The 18,536-nt window shown below is 40.0% G+C and overlaps 1 pseudogene across 1 annotated transcript in view; it reads right to left on the bottom strand.

The window, feature by feature from the left end:
* The window catches only part of LOC308633211 (myosin-13-like), a 33,973-nt pseudogene that overhangs the window by 14,045 nt on the left and 1,392 nt on the right, over positions 1-18,536 (bottom strand). The window contains exons 2-13 of the transcript in view: positions 18,164-18,214; positions 14,442-14,522; positions 11,747-11,962; positions 9,929-10,072; positions 9,687-9,843; positions 8,156-8,183; positions 7,732-7,843; positions 5,923-6,015; positions 3,627-3,689; positions 3,433-3,531; positions 3,226-3,329; positions 1,557-1,699 (exon numbers count right to left, since the gene is read on the bottom strand). The product of the transcript in view is annotated as a myosin-13-like (transcript). The remainder of the gene's footprint in view (positions 1-1,556; positions 1,700-3,225; positions 3,330-3,432; positions 3,532-3,626; positions 3,690-5,922; positions 6,016-7,731; positions 7,844-8,155; positions 8,184-9,686; positions 9,844-9,928; positions 10,073-11,746; positions 11,963-14,441; positions 14,523-18,163; positions 18,215-18,536) is intronic.

The raw sequence follows: 18,536 nt of genomic DNA, 5'->3' as shown, positions 1-18,536 counted from the left end.
ATCAAAAATATTTGGGAAAAGATTGCATCTGTACTGAACATATACAGACTTCTTTTTCTTGTCCTTATTTTCTAAGCAATACAGCACAGCTATTTACATAGTGTTTACATTGTTTGGGTATTGCAAGTAATCTAGAGATAATTTAAAGCATCCTGGAGGATGTGCATAGGTTATATGTGAATTCCTGGGGGTACCCCTTGGGCTGGGTTGTTGGTGAGTTGACAAGCTGACTGCTGGCTGATTAATCCCAGGTGGTCACACACTTCCCTTGTTACTTGGAGTGTCAGTGGTTTCTGTAGCTTGCCAAATACGTTCTAAACCATTTACCCTGGCACTCAAGGACTTTCAGAACTAATGCCCAAATAATCACATTTAAATTTTAATCTCCTACAAATCCACTACACACAGACCGCTCTGTAGCCAAAGTGGACCCCTCTCTGTCCCTCCCTTCCCAGCACAATCTTTTCTGGACTACCTTGTGAGGCAGTTCTAATGCTTATTCTTCCCTCTACCCCACATTTTCCAGAATCCTAATCATCCTTCACAGTCCAAGCCAGTGGCTCCTCCTCTGGAAGCCTTCCCTGATTACTTCAGTCAGAAATTCATTCCTTCGGGATTCTTTCTTTCCTGTGATTTACTCTGCACAGGTATCATGGGCAAGATTCTAAGACTGCTTCTGAGACATGCTCCCTGGGGTGTGCATACACGCTTTTCTTCACCTGAGTGTGGCAGGAGTGTATGATAGGCTATCACATCCCTGATGAGATGGCTAACCAGTGGATTTTGAGTTGATACAAAAGGGAGATTATCCTAGGAGGGACTAACCTAAGCAGGCAGGCTTTATGGGGCCTAGTCTCTAATTCCTTATTTATTACCCAAGGGCTAAAAACACTCTGCTTCACACCCTGTGGGAATGACAGATAAATCTGGAATCATCAGGGTTGACCCACGTTGCCAGCCTTCTATTCAAGGAATTGGTACATTGTGAGAGATAAGAAGTTCAATAAGTAGGACACATAGGGGTTAATCCTGTCCCTGTTCAGCCCTCCTGCTTCCCTAGGCTCTCCTCCCAAGCCTCTCAGAGGATAATGGTGAGATCAGCCAGGTGAGAGTTAGGAAGAGGAACATTTGTTCACCAGTCCGTACTTAGATGTCAAGGTAGGAGTGATAGGAAGAACAAAATTTGGACCCCACTTTATCAAAGGCCTCATTTAGGCCCAAAATGATTATGACAGTATTGTTTACATTAATAGTAGTGATATACATGGAAAGAAAGTAAAGTTCACTTCATGATATTCTCGCATTAATTCTACCTTAAAAAGCAGGCCAACTTTGAAAGTGGAAACTAGCAGAGTGGTTGGTCATTCACCACTACAGGAGTCCCCGATCAAGCTGGTGGACTTCCCCAGTGTTGGTACTCTGAGCTTCAGACAACTCAAGTTCCACTTATACAATTTTGGAAGAGCAAGTCTTGAGATGTAGTGTTTAGCTCCCATGGTATCATCCACACACAAACACAGACGGGGAGTCAAATCCACCTTCTTCAAAGAAGTTACCTTCCGTGCCTGCCGTCTGGCTCTGCCTGCTCCTCTCGCTGCTTTTGCTTGAACTTCATGTTCCCATAGTGCATCACGGCTCCTGTCAGCTTGTAGATCCCAACTTTCTCCTCTGAGCTGAAGCCCAGGATGTCAATGGCATTCTGAGAGGGGAAAAAGGGCCAGTGTCTCAACAGGACCCAGGGATTTGTCTGCAGCTTTCTCCTGGCAGAGACCTTATCTCCTTACAGAACATGAGATAAAATTTGTTTCGATAAATGGATGATGGGTGGGGTGTGGTAAGTTAGTGAGTAAAAACCATTTATTTAACATGTTTGTGTGTCTGGAGGTGATTGTAGGAAGAATACGTGAATGATCTATCTTTGTCCATCAAATAAGAACTGAGTAAAATCCTTCCCACTGCACATAGATGGGGGCTATTTTCTGGATGAGGTGATTAGGAATCATCGTGGGAAGGAAATCACATAGGTAGTGATGGAGAAATAGTCCCAAAGCTTGAACGTTTATCATTGTAACATAGGAATTCCAATATTGTTCAGAATCAAATAAATGCATTATAGAACATTAGATCTAGAAAAAGAGATCACTGAATATAATACCATTGGTTTTTGAATGAAAAAGGAGCAAATTTAGGCAAAGCTCCTTTTTTTTTTTGTGTGTGTGTGTGTGTGCTGTGCATTGGTAAAATTGGGAATGGAACCACCATTTGATCCAGCTATTCCACTCCTCGGTCTATACCCAAAGGACTTAAAAACAGCATACTACAGTGATGCAGCCACATCAATGTTCATAGCAGCACAATTTACAGTAGCCAAACTGTGGAACCAACTTAGATACCCTTCAATAGATGAATGGATAAAGAAATTTGGTATATATATATATATATATAATGGAATATTACTCAGCAATACAAGAGAATAAAATTATGGCATTTGCAGGTGATTAGATGGAGTTAGAGAATATCAGGCTAAGCAAAGTAAGCCAATCCCAAAAAACCAAAGGCCAAATGTTCTAGGCAGCGGATGCTCATCCATAATGGGGTGGGGGTGTGGGATGAGTGGAGGAACTTTGGATGGGTAAAGCACTATCTATATATTATCTCATTAAATCCACATGAATTTCATGTGGATTTAATGAGATAATAACTTTTCAAATTATTCCCCAAAGTAAAAGGCCACAGACTAGATAGTTATACAGAGGAGATAGGTCCCTAAAGTGAACCTACAAGGACAGGTAGAAAGAATAATGGAGAGGCATTGAAGTGTGAGGTTGTTTATTATTGTTATTATTATTTTGCCTCTCTGTTTTGTACTTCTTCATATTTTCTAAACTTTCTTGAGCCGTGTAGGTAGGTGATTTTGTAACCTGAAAACTTCCAACAAATGTTACATTACAAAGCTTATAAATGCAAAAATTTATTCTAATTCAAGTATTAGAGGATAGAAGTGACGGCGTGCTTGGAGAACCCCTGGATTCTTATTTTGGAATCTTGTGATGTGGAGCTAAGTAGGGAAAAGGGCAAACTGGACTCATTCTCTGAGCTCTCAATCCCTGTCTTTGGTCTAATCACTTAGTGTCCCTGGGTCCCAGTTTTCTCATGAGTTCCCTGAGCTGCCTGTCAGTTCAAACTCCTTAATTCTCTGCATAAACAAATTAATTTCATGCTTACATCAGTCGCCAACAGCTCCTCGCTGTCATCAATGCTGGCTACAGTGACCTCTCCCTGGCTCACGAAGGGAAAGTCAAAGGGGTTGGTTGAAATCAGAAGCAGGTCTGGAAAACACCAAGATCTTTTTAATACTGTAGACACAACTTACTCTGGGTATTGTCCCAAAGCCACTGATGAGGAAGATAAGAATGATATCCGAGAGCTTACCAATGAGTTCTGGCTTCTTGTTTGACATGATTTGGTAAAAAATATGATAGCTTCTCTCAGCAGATAACTGAAATGTCACTCTGGATTTTTCCAAGAGATCTAAGGTAACAACAACAAAAATAATGATTTCAGGTTCCCAAGAGTGACCTTTGTGGCAAAATACCAAGGAATTTGTATCAAGTGTCCAGACTTACAGGTTTCAATGTCAGCAGATGCCAGCTTTCCAGTGGCTCCGAAGTGAATCCGAATGAACTTCCCTGTCCGATGGCAGGATGAAAAACACCACAGTCACTTGCTCTATATGATTCTGTGTGGGCCTCTGATAGGTGCTATCACCAATGGGTGGGAAGCACAGGGTTAGGGAGGCAGTGAAGCCAGAAGCATAAGTACTTCCTGTCTTGGTTTGTCGCACTCCTGCAGTCCCCAGGCTGACCGACCAAGGCTCAGGTAGCTCTATCCAGAGTTCCCAGCCTTGCTCCTACAGCTCAGGGGGCATCCATAGGCTCCCCTCCAGCTCCCTGCTTGGAACCACCTCATTCCTGACTGCATCCTTGATTTTTATATTATTTTTACACCTTGTTTCCCAAATACTTTCTCAAATATTAGAATTGATTATATGGATGGGATGTCTAATTTCTTTTTCTTTCTTTCTTTCTTTTTTTTGCCTTTGAATGCTAATTCTGAGATTTTACATACTACTTACTACAGGCAAGTCTAACTCCTAGGCATCTGGCTCCCCAAAGAACAACTCAGGGTCTGGGTTTCTCCCTTTTTGGGGAGTGATAAATAAAGTATACACACACACACATACATACACATATATATACACATACTTACACACGTATGTATATACACACATACATATGTATGTGTATATATGTATATATAAATGTGTATGTATATATACACATATGCACATACACATATATAAAATATATAAACTTTAACTTATATTATTTTATAAAATTTAGATATAATGCATACATGTGAATTATATATGTATTAATTTACATAGTACATATAAATATGTGCATAGTACATAGAAATTATGTGTGCCCCTTTCTCATATCCATTTAATTGGTACTTACCATACTGTGAACAAATTTAAAGGCGAAAATGTTGACTTGTTTATTCCACACAGTTTGTAATGTGGTCAGTACTCAATAACATTCTCAATCTTTTTTCTGAATGAGGCCTATAAGGGTTTGTGAAGGGTCAGTGGACGTATGTGTGAATGAGAGTATTGGGGCTTCAGTATTTTTAGCTAATTTCTGGAAGACAGTGGAATTACTAGCCTACAAAGGTCTGGAGGGCAGAAGGTGTACAGAGTGCTTATGAATTCTGGCTCAGGATCAAAAGGAAAAGCCTAAAGTGAATAAATGGATGTGATGACAGGGAGTCCTAAAGGCATTATCTCCACTTAAATGTGGAATCAGATTAGCACCATAGCTAAAATTGGTCCAAGCACTGTAATACATCTCTATACATGTAAAATGCACTCAGATCCCCCACAAAGAAGGGCTTAGTTTTGCACCCAGGAAGACAAATGTACAAGTGGGTAGTATACAGGGGACCAAGCGCATATCTAAGGAAAGAAAGGCCAGGGCTCAGAGCTACAGTCTTTGAGGAATGCATCTACTTTTTAATCAGCAACCGTTTTATCTTTATGGGGTGACCATAAAATGTGAGCTTGAGATTGTCCAGCTGGTGAGATGTGTGAAGTTCTGAGGCACTTTTGCAACTAGAGGCATAAATGACGGCTGTATCTCTTGAGTATTTGCTCCCCTGGCCAATGAAATTGAACATATTGCTGAATGCTTATTTGCCAGTATGGAAATAAACACCTCTTTGGTGGTGCTATTCCTAAGTGAAATGGTTGAAGGAAGAATGATTAACTTTAATATACTTAGCACCAACCAATTCCTACTGGGATCCCTTTTGTCTTTGCTAGTTCTTCTGCAGCTCCTAGGACTTCCTGACTTGGAGTAGGTCAAATCTACCAACCTAATTCACACTAAGAATTCTGTGGCTAAGTCAATGGATGTTGTTCAGTAATATTAAGTGAGCACATGAAGAGATGTTCACTATCATTACCAATTTAGGAGATATACATTAAAACCTTCATTAGATATCACTACACACTTATAAACGTGGCCAAAATAAGGTTTAAAATGTCTCCATCTAGAGAATCTGATGTTAGCATTCAAGAATTGATTTCTACTTGCAGAATTTGAATCTCTGAGGCTTCAGGATGCTTGTGAGGTGATGTTGACTAGTTAGGGAAAGACAGCTAAATCCTCCCTCTGCCAGGAAGAGGCCAACACTATTTTCAAAGTGGATTAAAATATTCCAGTTCAGTAGATTAATCTGAATTGCTGGAGGGTAGAACAAGGCCCAGTATGTTTTAGTTTATGTGACAATTTTTCACATCCAGCACTTAAGGACAGGGTGTGGTTGGCTGGGGTAGGTGAAAACTGGGCTGGGTCTTACAAATCTGGAAGAGTTGTCATTCCTCACGGTCTTGGCATTTCCAAAGGCCTCTAGCAGGGGATTGGCTTGGATGATCTGATCCTCCAGGGTTCCCTAACAACAAAAAGAAGAGAGGACTTTGGACTGTCTTCCTGAGAAGCCCACAGGTGACTGGAAAGTGTGTGTGCTCTGGGAAAGGTCCAGGGAGAAGTGTCCACCAGTCTTACCTGGTGTCCAGTGCAGACATGTGGAGATACCAGGGCCCCACCAGATCCCACCTAAGGAGTCTTAAGGTCCTACCCCAGAGAAGCTCTTATTAGGATGCAAGGAAGGAACCCCTGGTCATGTCAGATTCTAGGATGGAACATTATCCTCTCCATCTTGACATTCACACTGCCTCTCTTCTCTGATTATATTTCATTATAAATCATGGGTTTTTAGGTACATGTACCTCTGTACTCACCTAATATCATAGACATTTGTGTTCAGAAGGGGAAATGACCTCAAAGATCGTGCAATAAAAAAAATGGTTTTCAAAAATGTCTTGTAAGTAGCAAAAAAAAAAAAATCGTAAAAATTGTTACTCAGGAGTCTACTATGGTAAAAAGGATTTCTACCTCACGTCCATCACTTATCCTTCTGGCTCCAGAGAGGTTTGGAAACTGTTAAACCTAGTGATTCTCAAAGTGTGGTCCCTAGACCAGCAGTAAGAACTTTACCTGAAAACATGTTAGAAAGGCAAAACATTGGATCCCACTTTAGACCTTCTTAATCAGAAATTATGGGCTGAGGCTCTCAATTCCTTTTAAAAGCCCTTTAATTGGTTCTGATGTGTGCTTCAATTTGAAAACTCCTGGTGTTTCCATTCCCTTCTCCAGAGGGCATGTGGAGTTGGTCAAGATCACTCAACTATTGTTGAAGGAACTAGTGTTAGATCCCAAATCCACTTTTTGCCTTGCCTCTGATTGTGATATAATAAAAGATATATTTCCGTTTTCTGACACAAATCTCCTGAATCCCTTGGCATCTCCAAAGTTCTAAGTGTCTGATTACATACTAATAATGAATGAGTGGTGTCTGGGGGTGGTCCCCAGAGAGCCCCAGGATGGGGGTTGGTTGCCATGGGAACTGATTACAGGACTGGAGATTTCAGGGGAGACTGAAAGTTAAACTAATCACCAAAGCCAATGATCTGGTTGGTTATGCCCATGTAACAGAACCTCTGTAAGAATTCTTAACCATGGAGAATTCTTGACAAACCCATGGAGACGCTGGGAGGTGGCATGGCAGTTCCATGCTTCTCTCCCTGTCTTACCCCTCTATGCATCTCTTCCAACTGGTTGTTCTTGAATTGTTTCTTTTATAATATACCAGTAGTAAGTAAAGTGTTTCTCTGAGTTCTTTGAACCATTCTAGCAAATTACTGAACTTGAGAAGGGGTTTGTAGGAGCCCCAGATGTGTAACTGGTCAGTTCCACTTAGCACTGGGACTTGCAATGGACACCTGAAGTGGGGGGTGTCTTATGGAATATGATACTATTTCCAGGGAGTTAGTATCATAATTGAATTGAATTGTAAGATTGCTGCTCCCACCCCCTACCCCAGTGGGTGTCTATAGAGAATTAGGATATTGCCTGGTGTGGGGGGAAAAATAAAACAACAACAAAACCTCACACATTTGGCATTGGAAATGTTCTGTGTGAGAATACAGAGAAGAGGAAACTTCTGTTCTGTTTACCTGGCTCATCTGAGCTGTGACACACCTTGGCGCTCACCCAATATGTCAGACATGCTTATTCTAATAAGCCTCCAAGGCAGGCCATTGCTTACCTGCATTTTGCCTGTTGGCTGCTCTTTCTTCTTGTCCCCAGTAACTGCAATTGTTGCAAAGTACTGGATGACACACTTGGTGTTCACAGTCTTCCCTGCACCAGATTCTCCACTGTCAATTTAAAAGTAAATGGTTAGAGGCCTGGTTCGGTGGCACATGCCTGTAATCCCAGCGGTGGCTCCAAAGGCTGAGACAGGAGGATCGAGAGTTCAAAACCAGCCTCAGCAATGGCGAGGTGCTAAGCTACTCAGTGAGACCCTGTCTCTAAATAAAATACAAAATAGGGCTGGGATGTGGCTCAGGGGTCAAGTACCCCTAAATACAATCCCCAGTACCAAAAAGAAAAGTAAATGTGACAAAGGAAAGTGGAAGGGATGGGAACTGGTTTCTGAGTCATCATGGGCTCAAACACAGGTTACTCACGTGATGAGGATGGACTGGTTGTCTCGATCTAGAAACACAAAAGGAGGCAAAACAAAATAAGTGAACAACAAACAGGTAGGATTTAAATACAGAGCAAATTGGGGGAAAGTTAAAGAACCTAGGGCCTGGTTGGATTTTGAACTTGAGGTGTGGTTCAGGAATGTCTAATCTTGGCTACAATTTGTACAGATTTCTTAAATGTGGAATGTATGGGAAGCCTGGGAGATGAACAGTGAACCCCACATGTAAAAGTTGTTCATGTTGGTAGATCTTTAACTCTTTGCTTTCCATCTCTCTTTGAAACAAAGAAAGCCAGTTTCAGGTTCAGAGCAAGTGGGAGACCACAGCTTCTATTTAGAATTTGTAGGCACTTATTGGCTGTCATGGTATTTTTTTCTTACTTTTATTTTCTACTCATGAGAAACTATTTCTGAGAGTGTATGGATTGAAAAAATTCATATATTGAAGTCCTAATATCCGAAACCTCAGAATTATTTGGAAATAAGATGTAAATAAGATGCAGATGTAATTAATCAAGATGAGGTCTTTCAGGGTAGGGTGAAATCTTGATCCAATATGACTGGTATCCTTATAATAAGGGGACATATAAAGACACACACACACACACACACACACACACACACGGAGAATGCCATGTGAAGATGAAGCCAGAGGGCAGTGTGACTCTTCCACATGCCAAGAATCATCAAAGATTGCCTGCAAACCACAGAAGCTAAGTGCGAAACCTGGAACAGATTCTCCTACAGCCTCAGAAGGAAAGAACTTTGCTGAAACCTCGATTACAGACTTCTGGCCTCTAGAACTGTGAGACAATACATTTCTGTTGTTTAAGCCACCCAGTCTGTAGTACTTTGTTATAGCACTTATAGCATCCTAATAGTGATATTAACCTTCCCTTTAAAACTGAGGTCACTTCAGTTAAAGAAAACAAATATTGTTTGCAGAAAGGGTAAAGATTGTAAATGTGGGATAGAAATGATTGAAGTATGGGTGACATTGTACTGGATGATTTTTAAGTGTCCTCCAATCTTGAATGCTGGCTTTTATTTCTTGTCTCTGTGCTGAGTCAAATCAGGCAAAAGTTGAGAAGATAAAAGTGATAATGGCATGGCAGTATCACCATATCTCTATTTCTAATGCCACTTTGGAAATCCGGGGAAGATGCACAGAAGCCTGAGTTAAGGGGGAAAGCAGGTAAAGGAAGACTTTTCCACCTATTTTTACAACTTTGTGGATACTAACACAGTTTCTCTTCTAAGGGTGCTTTGCAGGTAAGGACAGGACATTTCTTTGTGCTCCCTAAATAAGCATGGACTTAGTGTGGCTTTGGCCACGACCACTGGACTTTCCATGCATCATGACCAGTAAATAAAAGATTTGCACTGCTGGCTATTCATCCCCAAATCATCTGAAGCTCTTTGGTTCATGAACTGTTCAAATGGCCAAAGCCTCTAACGGGCTTGAATAACTGACAATTATTTTTAAAAGCATGAACAAAGAGAGGACTCACCAGTCAGCATGAACTGGTAGGCGTTGTCGGAGATGGAGAAGATGTGGGACGGGGCCTCCTGGCGCTTTTTGCCTCTGTAGGCAGCCACCACCTCTGGGTTGTATACCGGCAGCCACTTGTAGGGGTTGACGGTGACACAGAAGAGTCCTGAGTAGGTCTGTGAAAATCAGAAAATTAATCATTTAGATCTTGTTTTTACTCAGAGAAATAAATGATGTGCACCGATGTTCAAGGGCACTCACGTAGATCATCCAGGCTGCATAATGCTCTTTGAGGTTGTACAGCACAGCAGGCTCGTGCAGGTGGGTCATCATGGCCATGTCCTCGATCTTGTCAAATTTGGGAGGGTTCATGGGGAACACCTGATCACTGTTCAGAGTTAGCGTCTGCGTATTGAGAAGAAAAGCAAGCAATGGAGAGGAAGCCACTGGAGGGGTGAAGTAGTGAGATACTGTGGTATATTCAGTGATATATTTATCGGTCATTTCCATGTCTAGAGATGATCTTTAAGTAACTTGCCCTTGATTAACCTGATTCTGGTTAAACCAGTGCTGGTCTGATGATCCCAATCAGTCTGCCATTGTGGGTTCTAGGAGATGGTTACAGGCGTGCAGAGCTATAGAGCCCTTTGCCTTCAGGATGGCCAGATGGAGCTTAGAATAGCCACTATCAAGGTAGATTGCCTTTGTTTACCAGATTTGCTGTGAGTTCTGGGATGTGACAAAGGTTAGAAGGTTGGAAGGAACTGCTCCAGTGTGTTTTATGCATTTCTACCTCAATGCCCTTGATCAAGAGGGTTCCTTTATCTTCAATGAATATCTTCATTGAAATGATATCTGGACACCTTCAAGTGCTCCCTCTTCTGAGACCCATTTCCTCTCTTCCTTGTTTCTTCATGCCTCCCACAATTCTTTGTACCCCTGCTGTCCTAGTTAGAACATTTGAGCCTGCATCATGCATGGTCCATAGTTGTAAAGTATTTCAAGATGATTACTGGATTTTTCCCCACTCTGTGTTTTTCCTGCCTGTCCTCACTCAAACATGCAGTTGTCTCTGTACTTCTTTCTTAAGAGAGGTAGAAAATAGGGTAGAAAAGAGAAGGAATCTATAGGACTTTCTGGATTTTGTTTTCCAAAAAAAAAACAAAGTGCTTAGAGGACGTTTGAGGGTTTTACAGAAGAGGTAAAAGGAAGGAGATTTGCTATAGCCTAAAATTCTTGAGAAGGGAGGCCCTCCTGTGCCACTGCCTTAGACTAGAAAGACAGACCACACTGTGGCCAACAGAATGAGAGAAAAGTCTCTGTATCCTGAACCTTTAGGATCTGGCACGTTTTTCTAAATAGATTTTTTAGGAGGCAATGCAACCCCGAAGCAAGACTGTGTAGGTTGAGAATATGCCACAACCTTGAGGGTGGGACAACCCCAAGAGTGACTGAAGAGATTTTTTTTTCTAGCCCAGTGATAAAGATCTGGAATCAGAGATTATGTCCAATAATAAAGAAAAAAAACCTAAGAGAAAAATCTGTCTCATGTGTCCGAGTTTGAGTTGAGACTCACACTTGCCAAATACATCTTGATTCCTACACTAGATGGGTAAGTTTAGGGGAAGGAATGTGCTAAGATTTGCAAATATTTGAAAAGTGATCCACACTTTGATGGAAACCTACTAGGTATCCAATAAGTACTGAATTGAAAGGCATGCTGCAATTCTCCATATTAAACTAGCCAGTGCCTCCTGGGCTTCCTCTTAAGAATGATTGTGTGCAGCCCACAAGCTATATTTGGTTTTCTGTTCAGCAACAATAGCATCAATTTGCCTTTAAGTAGTCCAAAGTCTTTCACCTGCACCTTCCCCTTTTCTCCAAAGCAAACACCATAAAATCCTCAAAGCCCAAACCCTCAAAGGAAAGAGACAGGAGCAAGGTGTATGATGTGAGAACTTCACTATAGAACAGGGAGATGTAAGTTTCAATCTGTCTTTAGATGCAATTTCTAATATTCCATTCCAAAGGAAAACAAGGACGCCCATCTTATCCAAGACATTTGAGATCAGCACTTACCCGATCATCCAGGGTCTTGACGATGACTTGATCATTTTCCCTGCTCTGGATCATGCCTTTCACGTACATTTCCTTATCATCCACTGTAAAGCAGGCTTTCTTTGAATCAAATGGGCGATTTTGAGCCTCGATTCTCTCCTTCTCTGGTTTCCGGAGGTAGGGAGCTGCTTCTCCAAAAATGGCCATCTCAGCATCCGAGCTCATGACTGCAGGGAGCTGGGAAGACCAGGGGATTGCTGAGTCTCATACCTGGGAGAACACTGCATCTATAGGGTGGCAACCTGTCATCTCTATTCAACATGAGGGCCAGATTCAAAGGCTCTGGGAAGAGATAGGTCCTGAGGGATCTACAACCAGGTCTATGGCTTACAGTGGGCAAATAGGAATGAGGTGAAAGGCACATTTAAGGCTGGGCATGGGTGTGCACTTCTGTAATCACCGCAACTAAGGAGGCTGAAGGCAGGAGGATTGTGAGTTCAAAGCCAGCCTCAGCAATTTAGCCAGTCCTAAGCGACTTACGGAGGCCTTGTCTCAAAAATAAAATATAAATAGGGCTGGGGATGTGGCTCAATGGCTGAGCCCCCCTGGATTCAATCCCCAGTACTAACAACAACAACAACAAAAGGGAACAAAAAAATGTGTGAGGATTGTTTTTTTCTGAGTGTCACTTTTGGGAACATCTCTTCATTCAGCCCCAGGTGTGCACATCTGTACCAATGAAAGACGACTCTGGTGAGCCCAATAAAAGGGGGCTTCAAGCATCTTCTTAAATTGTGCCTCCCGTTTGAGTTTGTGGCTTTGAGGTCTTCCCCAGTTCCTAAGTGAATCTGGAAACAGTTGCTGGAAACTGAGAATCCCCTGTAGAACTTGCAGATAGTCCAGTGACAAGTAAATGACAGAATACTGGCTTCTCACGCTTGCTTAGGTAATGCAGTAACAGCACATGGACCCACTGCAAGGTCACTCTCTCCTATAATCAACACCCCCACCCCTTTGCTGGCTCTTCTCTTTGTGTGTATTCTCTGCTTAGAAATCAGAAAACCCAATCCCCAAATCCCAGCATTGACCTTGGTCAGACCATTTAACTTCTCTGGGCTCCTGTCTCTTGCCACTTAAAATGATAAAGCCAGTCTAGCCCCTGTCTAAGGCTCCTGCCTGCTGTGTGACTTTATGGTTCCTTCTTGTCCTCTCTGTTTGCCTCTTTCACTTCTTCTTTGGATCTGTTTTCCCTCAACTCCTCTACTTGTTTTCCCCATGTCTTATCCTTCTTCCCTTTCACTCTTCTTTTCCTTCCTATTTATTCTCCTGTAACTGAAATAAAATGAAATTAAATGACACTATCACACACACCTTCCCATATCCCTCTTAAAAGCACTTAACATTTTTTGAATGGAATCTTTTATATACTCTTTTTAAAAGTGAGACAGTTGAACATATTATAGTTATCTTTCCCCCATCTGAGCCTTTAGGATATTGTTCTCCATTGGTCAAGGTTTAAATATCCCTTCTGGGCTGAGGATATGACTCAGTGGTAGAGCACTTGACTGGTACGCTTGAGGTCCTGAGTTCCATCCCCAGCTCCACAAAAAGGGAAACCCTTTCTTCCTATGATTCTGTGGAGTTCTATGTTGCCTAGAGAGAAGTACCTGCCTTGCTTTGGGCCTTAACCAGATTAACTTGTGTTTTGGATTTGGTCACAATGGCACATGCCTGTCATCTCAGAGACTTGGGAGGCTGAGGCAGAAGAATTGCAAATTTAAGGTTCCCGAAGTGTCTCAAATGGGGTGGGGAATGTGGCTCAGTGGTAGAGCGCTGCTGGGTTCAATTCCCAGGATAGAGGAAAAAAGTTGCATTTGGTTTTACTTTGGCCAGGGGCTGTTCTGAACTCTCTGTGGACTCCTGGTTAAGATTTCATAGCTAGGAGTCTAGAATTCCAAAGAGGGCCCCTGGCTTGTAGCTGTCAGACAGTTTAAATTTTCTCAGTTATTACATGGAAAGGAAAAGAATCCATCATTTTCCTGGTTTACTCCTCTGAAGGCAGCCCCTAGTGTTGTGGCTTAAGTGGGTTTCATTAGGACAGCCATTCTCAGGTTTTGTGGTCTCAGGACCCCTTAGCTCTCTTAAAATTAAACTCCTGAGAACCCAAGAACTTTGTTATATATATAAGTCATACCTCTCAATATGTACCATATGAGATATTAAAATCAAGAATATTAAAAAAATTATTAATTCTTTTGAAATTACTATAAAGTCCCCATATCTTTTTTTTAAGAGAGAGTGAGAGAGGAAAGAGAGAGAGAATTTTAATATTTATTTTTTAGTTATCAGCGGATACAACATCATTGTTTTGTATGTGGTGCTGAGGATCGAACCCGGGCCGCACGCATGCCAGGCGAGCGTGCTACCGCTTGAGCCACATCCCCAGCCCCCCTATATCTTAATATAAGTTAACATTTTTCTGAAGACAGCATTTTTCAAAGCAAAAGAAAAAAAGAAAACAATTAGCAAGAAGGGTAGTTTTGGTTTTAATTTTGTGAATCTCTTTTATGCCTGCTAATGGAAGACAGATGTGTTCTTATGACTGCTTCTGTATACAGGGTATTGCCATATATTTTGGGGGAGTTAAAATAAATATTTTAAAAGTCCAGTTTTGCAAAGCAACACTATTTGTAAAAGAAAAGAAAATTTTAATCACCTTTTCAAATAATTGTGAATATTCTTCTTAGATACTGTGTCAACACGTAAGTGAAAGTTTCTTGAAGACTAGTTGTGGAATCTGAAAACATATCAACAAATGTTTTATTCTTTGGTACATTATAATGCATTGATCTATCTGGTATTTTAATTTTTTCCCCTATAAATGAGCATTATATAGTGTCCATTTGGAAAATAGTGGATCACTGAGTTATACAGAACTTCCATATGTAGAAACATTTCATTGCACATTATTGAAAACTCACAATCATTAATGTTGCCACTGTGATATCATTGGAAAAAATCCTTAAATACTAGGAAGCTGTCAAGCTAATGATGGCAGATACATGGTTTCTTATATTCTATTTTTTGTTTAAAGGCTCAAGTTTATTTCTAGTAAATGCATGTTTTTCCTCCAAAAATCAATCACACTTCATTTATTTTTGGGAGCATGTCTAGTAAATCTCTAAGTTTGAATAACCCACAGTTTTGCTTGTTGGTCTTCTAGGTAAAAACGGTGTTTCATGAGTACAATGTCGAGTTCAGCTTGCAACTCATAAAACTATATATGTATTTTCCCCATAGATAACCATAAAACACTAGTGGACTTTCCATTTCATTGCAAAAGATATTAAAAGGATGTATACATAAGAATTGAAATTAAATAAAATTAACAATTCTTACTTAAAAAAAATTTAAGTAATTCTTAGTGAAACTGGCTTTTTTAGTTGAAAAGAAATGTTTTTAGTTCAACTATATGGCAGTGAAGAATATCATAACTATAAGTGCAGTTTGGTGCCAGACCTTGATCTTTAAAACTGCAAGCAGTTTTATACATCCATGATTTTACATCTTTCATATAGTGAAAGAGATTTTAGAAAGTCATCTGGGTATTATTATGAAATTGTTTTAACCTTGTATCTCCTGGAAGGTTCTTGGGGGATCTCCAGGGATCCACGGACCACACTTTGAGAATGGCTGCATTATTGCATTAGGGAATCTAGGCAGAATGTACAATTACAGGCTTCTATTATTCAGTTTGACTTAATGTTAAGTACATACCCAAAAGTGATGGCGAGAGATCATACACATAGAAACCATCTGCAACAGAATCTCTGTAGTGGGGACCAGAGAATCAGATCTATTTACAAGGGCCTCAGAGTGAGGTTTGGATTTAAAATTGTTTAAATTGTTATTTAGTTTAAATTGTTATTTTGCTTTTCTGAAACTACTTTGCTTTTCTAAGGCTGGGATCGTGACATAGTCCCATTGGTTGTGCACAAAATGATCTTGGGCAAATATTTCTTAATTTAGTAATTATATATTTATTTAACTTTATTAATTTTTTGGTCCTGGAGATTAAACCCAGGGCCTCATGCATGTGAGGCAAACACTTTACAACTGAGCTACATCCTCAGCTTCCACCCTTCTTCTTCTTTCTTTTATATATATATATATATATATATATATATATTTCAAATTTATTTTGAGATGGGGTCTTACTAAAGTGCCCTGGCTGGCATTGAACTGATAATTCTCCTGCCTCAGCCTCCCCAGTAGCTGAAATTACAGCCATATTTCACCATGTTGTACAACTTATCATTACCTTATTATATCAAAATATAAGATGCCATCAATTGTGTGATACACAGAGAAAGAAAATACAGCTAATTGAAACCATACTATTCCTTACATAGATTGTAATAGGCATCCCAATTTCAGAAGTAACATTTTATGAAAAAATGTGAAGAAAATAAGAATCGATAAAACAGGATAATAAATGTTTCCCATTTGAGAGTATTTCACATTCATTTATACCAGTAATATAAAGCAATATTTCTGAGACTTTAATGTGCATATGAATCCAACTGAGAATTTTTAGAAGGTCTGGATTGAGATTTTGAATATCTTATAAATTTCTCAGCTGATTCTGATGTATCTGGTTAATACTTTCACAGTAAAAATTCAGGGAAAGTTAGAAAAAAAACTAAAAAAATAATGAAGAGACATATATTATTAAGTGAATTAATAGTACTGATTTTAAATGGATATTACAAAATTTGTGATGCTAATCCTGAAGTTGGTGAAAGACTACAATAACTGATGATTAAATTATAGTTTTTAGTCTTCTTAGAAAAAGTAAACTTTTCCATGTGGGCCTCAAGTTACGATTAATTTTCAGGTAGAGAAAAAAAAATCTATTCTATCCATGACTTAGAGCCCAGTATCTACTAATTGTATTATCTAATGACTTGAGTAGTCTTCAGTAATATTCTTACACAGGTGTCATCCAGCCTCGTTGAATATCTTCAGGTACAAGTCATTTCTATTTTAAGCCACTTTGACAGGCTAAGGATTCTTCTCATTTTGAATGGAAATCGTGTTCCCATAACTTCAGGATGATTCATTCTCATTCCAGCTCTTGGTAACAGTAAGACAAGCTCAAGTCTTGCAACAAGATACCTCTTCATTTGCTTGATGGTTGTCCTGTGTTCTTGACTTTATCTTCTCTGTGTTAAATAAGCCCTGCTCCATTTTCCATCTTCATCTGCTTCTTCCATGATGTGTTTCTGAATCTCCTTTACTGTCCTGGTCACTTTACTCTGAATCTACTCCTGCTAATCTCTTAAAGTGTGATATCCAAACCACATGTCCTCCTCCATCAGAGTGTGCCCTCACCTCTCTTGACCTAGGTGTAATGGCTGAGGTGGTGACTGCCTGTTGGCAACCATGTCCCTCTGCTGACTCACCATTCACTGTCTAGCAAAGCCCCTCAATCCTCTCTGTGCATGCGGTTGCTAAGTCAGATCTTCTCCCTATATTTATTCGACTGTGTTGGGACTCAAGGGCAAAAACCATTTATTCCTGGCTAATGAAATTCACCTTTTTAGATCTGGCCCCACTCTCTTGCCAGATGACTCCTGATGGCCCCTGAATTTACTCTCAGAAACAACCTTAATTAGCCTCTTCTTCATTCCATGAGCAAGACCTGTTCCCACACTACATAGCTGTGCCCCTTCAACCACCTCCTCTTCTCCTATCTTCAAGAACCTGCCAACGGGTATAACCACCCCCACCTGCCTAATCTCCATCCCCACCTCTGAGAGCTCCCCTCTCTCTTTGCTTTCAGGATACCACGACACGGCTCTTGGTTTTCATTCCTCGATTGGAAATTTCTCAGCCATTTTCTGACATTGTCTGGTCAGCAACAATGTGGTCATGAATCAATTACACTTTGGTTCCTTTGATTTTAATTCATTTAGAATTACCTTGAATAGACACAAAAGTTTTGGAAAAAGGAGTTTGATTACCACATGGGGCATAAATTTGAATGATCCCTCTTTATTCTTTCAGCATTACTTATAAGCAAAGGTATGGCTGCATGAATTCAGGGGTGCGAATTCTGCCTAAGAAACAGTCAAGTTAGCAGTGTGTGAACTGGATCTTGATCCTATGAACAACTAAGTGTATTAATCTAGAGACTGCTCATTAAAGTTCTATAATCTATTTTACACATTTCAATGTAGTGAGCAAATTCTTGGGAAGTTATTTTTCCTTTGGCAAAACCTGCACATTTTTAAAATTTGTCTTTAAGAGTACTTTAGTAATTGATCTCAAATTCATTGGTTTCCACTACTTATGCGTATGGCAAGAATGAGAATGTGCAAAATAATGTTTGTTTTCCCTTTCTGCATTCAGGATTAAGTCAAAAGTAGATCTTACCTTCTTGGTTCCCAAAATGTTGGTGAGTGTCCTTCAGGAATGAAGTGTCTTCTTAGGGGTGATTCAAGAAATCAAAAACAAATAAAAAAAATGAGTGAATTGCAAAGACTTTAAGTAAGTTGTGTTTGTTCTGGTTTACCAGAAATTGTGTTTGTTCTGGTTTACTAGATTTGAATAGACACACAGTAGGTGTGGTGAGATGAAAAGAAAGTTTCCATTTTGCATTTTTAGTTTTGATCAACTTATCATTCTTTAGATATAATTGGTTAATAACAACACTTTTTTTTTCTTTAGAAACTTCCATATGTACAACTATTCAGCCTCTTAGGAAGGAAGTAAGAAAAGAAACAGATAAGAAAGAAATCCTGTTTCT

This window comes from Spermophilus citellus (genome assembly GCF_964194105.1).
Source record: "Spermophilus citellus genome assembly, chromosome: 14".
Taxonomy (NCBI): domain Eukaryota; kingdom Metazoa; phylum Chordata; class Mammalia; order Rodentia; family Sciuridae; genus Spermophilus; species Spermophilus citellus.
The sequence above is the reverse complement of the archived record's forward strand: the minus strand, read 5'-3'. Positions and strand labels throughout refer to the sequence as shown.